The sequence below is a fragment of the Oncorhynchus masou genome, chromosome 2, assembly GCF_036934945.1.
Source record: "Oncorhynchus masou masou isolate Uvic2021 chromosome 2, UVic_Omas_1.1, whole genome shotgun sequence".
In the NCBI taxonomy this organism is placed as follows: domain Eukaryota; kingdom Metazoa; phylum Chordata; class Actinopteri; order Salmoniformes; family Salmonidae; genus Oncorhynchus; species Oncorhynchus masou.
In genome coordinates, this window is record NC_088213.1 from 16,361,605 (window position 1) to 16,367,656 (window position 6,052).

Genomic DNA, 6,052 nt, shown 5'->3' on the forward strand with positions numbered 1-6,052 from the left:
CTGAAGCTGAAGACTCACATCTCCCTCACTAACTTTAAGCACCAGCTGTCAGAGCAGTTTACAGATTATTGTAACTGTAAATAGCCCATCTGTAAATAGCCCATCCAACTACCTCATCCCCATATTGTTCTTCTTTTTTTTCTCCTTTGCACTCCAGTATCTCTACGTGCACACTCATCTTCTGCATCTATCACTCCAATGTTTAATTGCTAAATTGTAATTACTTCGCCACTACTTATTGCTTTAACTCACTAATCTTACCTCATTTGCACACAGTGTATATATACTTTTCTATTGTGTTATTGACTGTACGTTTGTTTATTCCATGTGTAACTCTGTGTTGTTGTTTGTGTCGCACTGCTTTGCCATATCTTGGCCAGGTTGCAGTTGTAAATGCAAACTTGTTCTCAACTGGCCTACCTGGTTAAATAAAGGGGAAATAAAAACAACAACAAAAATAATTGCCTTTACTGTCATTCAGAATAGTGATTGAATAGTCAATAATAAAAAAGACAACCATGTGGATGCCCACTGAAAGTTGGCAAAGCCACTAGTAAGCAGTGGTGGAAAAAATACCCAATTGTCATACTTGAGTAAAAGTAAAGATACCTTAATAGAAAGTTACTCAAGTAAAAGTGAATGTCATGCAGTAAAATACTACTTGAGAAAAAGTCTAAAAGTATTTGGTTTTAAACATACTTAAGTATTAAAAGTAAATATCATTGCTAAAATGTATTTAAGTATCAAAAGTAAACGAACAAGTATAAATCATTTAAAATTCCTTATATAAAGCAAACCAGTTGGCACAATGGTCTTGTCCTGTTCTGCTAAGCATTCAAAATGTAACAAATACTTTTGGGGGTCAGGGAAAATGTATGGAGTAAAAAGGTACATCATTTTCTTAAGGAATGTAAGAATGTAGTGTAAAAGATGTCAAAAATATACAGATACTCAACAACAACAAAAACTACTTAAGTAGTACTTTCAAGTATTTTTACTTAAGTACTTTACACCACTGCTAGTAAGGGGTTCTGAAAGGTGACCACTGAAAGTTGAAAGTTGGCAACGCCACTAGTAAACGGTTCTAAAAGATACCCACCATGGGCGGCCCACTAGGTTTTCCCTCAGACTAAAAGACCCTCACCATGGACGGCCCACTAGGTTTTCCCACTAGGTTTTCCCTCAGACTAAAAGACACCCACCATGGACGGCCCACTAGGTTTTCCCTCAGACTAAAAGACACCCACCATGGACGGCCCACTAGGTTTTCCCTCAGACTAAAAGACATCCACCATGGACGACCCACTAGGTTTTCCCTCAGACTAAAAGACACCCACCATGGACGGCCCACTAGGTTTTCCCTCAGACTAAAAGACACCCACCATGGACGGCCCACTAGGTTTTCCCTCAGACTAAAAGACACCCACCATGGACGGCCCACTAGGTTTTCCCTCAGACTAAAAGACCCTCACCATGGAAGCCCACTAGGTTAACCACATCTCTCAAGCTTCACTGGAGCGCTGGGCCCGGCCACTCTTAAATATTACCTGGGCTTGCACAAGTGAAACACCTTCCGACTATCAAGATGGACAAACCAGCACAGGTGTAACACATACTTACTAACGAGGTGACCCCAATCAGGGGGTCCCCAAGTGCTAAATATAAATGGAAAAACCAAAACCTGTAACAGTACAGTAGCTGAATGTGAAAATTGCATGTACTTTCAGAATTGTTCGGCAAGCTACTCATAGGTGGGCTGTGAGCTACTGGTAGCTTACCATCAACCTGTTGGAGACCCCTGCCATAGAGAAGGGCTCCTGGCAACTAATCTAATAAGCCTTTGTTTAACATTACAAATAGGTGATCAATTACACAATGTTGAACATTGGGCTCTCTGGGAAGACATTCGAGTACAATGTGAAATACAATAGAGAATGAGTACAAGAAGTTGCTATTTTTGTGGAAAAAGAACAACAATATCTTTGCTAATTTCACTGTCACTGTCGTGTTAGTAGCTGGAACAAGCATATTTGTTTTCAGGCCAGATGAAACCCCAAATTCTGGCCTCCACTTTCACAGATGCCTCGTGTCTGATTGGATCATTCAAATCTACTGAAAGCATTGACAACCGCAGCATTAAAAATAATAGCCGACAGCATTATGTTGCAGAGTATGAATGATGTTACCATGGTAACTCCGCAGCACTCTGTATGCTGTAACTCTCTAAATGTTGATCTCCAGAGTCTAGATTTGAGTTTAGGTTGTGTAATCTGTTATTGAATCACGGTAGAAATAACTAAGTGGACTTCAGGAATCATATTGGAATGGGGGCAAACATGACAAAGTCAAAGCACAAAGTGTTACGTCTGACTATCAAATCATGTCACAGTGAGTTTGACCATTTTATACAGAGTTAGAAGTGAAACACTGGCCATGATATCTCTTCACCGTGGGATAAATAACACTGGCCGTGGTATCTCTTCACCGTGGGATAAATAACACTGGCCGTGGTATCTCTTCACCGTGGGATAAATAACACTGGCCGTGGTATCTCTTCACCGTGGGATAAATAACACTGGCCGTGGTATCTCTTCACCGTGGGATAAATAACACTGGCCGTGGTATCTCTTCACCGTGGGATAAATAACACTGGCCGTGGTATCTCTTCACCGTGGGATAAATAACACTGGCCGTGGTATCTCTTCACCGTGGGATAAATAACACTGGCCGTGGTATCTCTTCACCGTGGGATAAATAATTACATGACGCAGACTGAACAGAATTTGAGACAGTGGCTGTCAAGATATGCGCTTGCCTGTGACAAATGATTTTCCCAAAGAACTGTCATTTGTCATTCACAGTGACAGCACAGAACAAAACGTTGTGGCTCCAAACAATTCATCTTTATTTTTACTGTCAATGTATTGCTGCTGATTCAAATCATTGCTATTCGAATCAGCTCTAGTCAGAGGATTGAAGATCACTTCAGGCAAACTGGGAAACAAGCAAGCAATATTTGATTGAACAATATAAATCTTCTTCCGCTTTTCCCCAAAACTGACATCAAAGCGGGTTCTCATGGGACTAACTGATACACTGACAATTCTGAATAAAGCCCACTGATATAACACATTATTCTGTAAGCAGTTACTAAGGCATATGCCATCAACAAGCCAAAAGGAATACTCAATTAGTCATGAATAATTGTGATAAGTTGCATGTATTCGAATATGATCACAGCCACATTTTCAATCCAGTACATTGTCTTTCACCATCAAAAGGTCATGGATATTATTTTTGTGGGTACTTGGAGTATAGACTACGTTTGTGAAGCTAATTAATTTGTCTTCCATCTTATGCAAGTACAGAAAGTAGATCCACATCTAGTTCATGGGTTGTCAGCAGAAACAGGAGCAAAGTAAATGATTCAAGCTCAGACAAGCAAGACTTTAATAAACATCCTTGTCTAAGTGGAATGCAAATGTGTTTTCTCTGTACAACGTGTTGCCAAGGTTTATAAAAATATTTTACCAGTTGTCCCCAAACCCCATGGTAAATGTGTCTAATCAACCAGACACCTTACCTCCCTTGTGATATCTGAAACATGACAGTCTGAGTGCCACTTCAAGTCAGACACACGGGTAAAGTGGTCAAATGGGACATATAAAGCCCATCCACGCCAGACCCTCCATCCCCACCTCCAACATGAGGCCCTGGAGACAAACACCTGAAGAACGCTATGGAATCCAGTTCCACAGGGAACGCTCCTCATCTCCAATATCTATCAACGCTCAGCAAACACCATGGTTACGGGTTTTCCCTTTGAACACTCTTTTTGACACATCCTTCGCCCTTCCCTCAAGTCATTGACTTTTCTGTGTGTCACTGGAAGCTTGTTACAATGAACTGGAGTGTCCATTTGAGAGGACTTAACAACCGAGCTGCCACTTCCCTGATCCTGTGTTTGGACAGGCTGACACACTTAGGTGATGAATGAGCTTTGTGCAAGACGGGTAAAGAGTGTGAGCAGACACAGTTGACACTAATGGAAAGGTAAAGCTGGGATCTGGGGAGTCGGCTCAACAGCTGTTCTCTCCACAGGGTTTTACTTAGACAAGGTGCAAATATTTGTTTTGAAAGGTATTTGTCTCTGAAAGGCATTCCAAAACCTTTCCTCTGGAGACGGAGACAGGAACATTGAATTTTGAGTGGCACATGTCCCAAAACAAAAGCATTTTGGCTGAGATTGTCATGGGGCCTTGTGACGGGCTAAATGATTTGGAAATCATCTGTTTCCATTGTGTCCTCACAGTGAGATAGAGATGCAAGGGAATTTTATAGCTAAATGTTCAAAAATAACATTGTAGATTGTTAAGTTGTTTCAGTGCTGCGCTGCGTGTGACCGTCATTCAGTTATGAACACATGATCAATCATTTCTCACTTGTTGATTATAGGTTTCCACTTACTGCAGAACATAACAACTACAAGTCATCACACATGGTGCACTTACCTCACACAGGTGGTCTCATTAGAGTTCATAACAAAAACATTGAACCATCAATGAGAAACCACCACACAAACACTAATTTGGTGTGAGGGAGAGAAGGTTTAGCATCAACTCATGAGAGAGGGAAAAGAGAGAGAGAGAGAGAGACAGAGAGACAGAGGGAGAATGAAAGTAAGTTAAGCATCAACTCATGAGAGAGGGAAAAAGAGAGAGAGAGAGAGACAGAGAGACAGAGGGAGAATGAAAGTAAGTTAAGCATCAACTCATGAGAGAGAGAGAGAGGCTATTAGTAGACTCCAGCAGTGCCAGTGAGAGAAGAGGTCAACGTGACATCAGTGCCAGTACTCATCTCCCTGTCCACTGTCTGTGGTCCAACAGACAGACAGAAGCTGTCCCACTACCACCCCTACTCTGGTGGGCACCATGCCAGGCTAGGGGGGCTTCAGATCCCCACAGTGGGACAAAGCCCTTTATCTGCCCCCCTGGTATAGCCTCCACCACCTGGCCTGGTGTGGGCGTTTCCCGGTAGAAAACTGATTGTCTAGCCCATCCTCCTCTAGGCCGCTGATTAGCTAGCTCATCCTCCCCTATGCCACTGATTGGCTAGCTCATCCTCCTCAGGGAGATGACAACGTGTTTTATGAGAAAATAGCCAGCGTTTTTGAAACCGTCGGTTTGAGATGGGTTTTTCTAAGTGCTTTTTTCTCCAATTTATGCTTCTGCCAGAAATAAGAGGACAGGACGAGTCAACAACATTATGTAGATATGAGTTAACAGATAGTGAGACTTTCACTGGGCAGTCAGCTACATTAAAGTCTAAAAACAGGCATTGAGATTGTTGCTCAGTTGTTGTGATGCCTTTGTACGGGTGTAGCTGTGGATTAATTTACTGTACATGGGGGGAATTTGTAATGACAGGCAGGATAGAATACGGCACCACCATTCGAAAGACGAAATGGCTTCGACCCGAAAGAAAAACCCTTCTCTTTTGTAGCCATAACACAAAGGAATTCTTGCTGGATGAGAATTGTACAGATTCAAAGTGGATTCTCTCAAGGTCAACAACAAACAATTTTTGGAAACTGTACCCTTCGTTTTGCACAGGTTGGCACAGCAGGGTTAGAGTCTTTGAAATAACACAGCCTTTGAAATAAGAGACATTTATTTTAATTACTGTAGCTCAGTGTAAACACCTACACTGCCTGAACAACCAAACCCTTTTTGGGAATAATTAATTATAATCAAAAGTGAACATCATCTTAGATCTCCATGAAACTAGAACCATAGAGCCGATCATGCAAAATAGAGTTTAATTGAAAAGAGATGTCCCGGTTTGATTAAAGAATAATAAAACAAAATAAATGTGTGTAAGTGAACATTTTGTCTGTTTACGTGTGGTTTTTCCTGGATAACATCTCTCAAGTGGAAGGTATTTTAGATAAACAAACCATGCAATGCTTGTTAAACGACAGTTCGGAGTATTTGGCACATGCTGTGTGTGTGTGTGTGTGTGTGTGTGTGTGTGTGTGTGTGTGTGTGTGTGT

General features: G+C 41.5%; 1 protein-coding gene across 1 annotated transcript in view; it reads right to left on the reverse strand.

Annotated features, from left to right (window-relative positions):
• LOC135556025 (A disintegrin and metalloproteinase with thrombospondin motifs 7) overlaps window positions 1-6,052 on the reverse strand; it is a 196,118-nt gene that overhangs the window by 105,939 nt on the left and 84,127 nt on the right.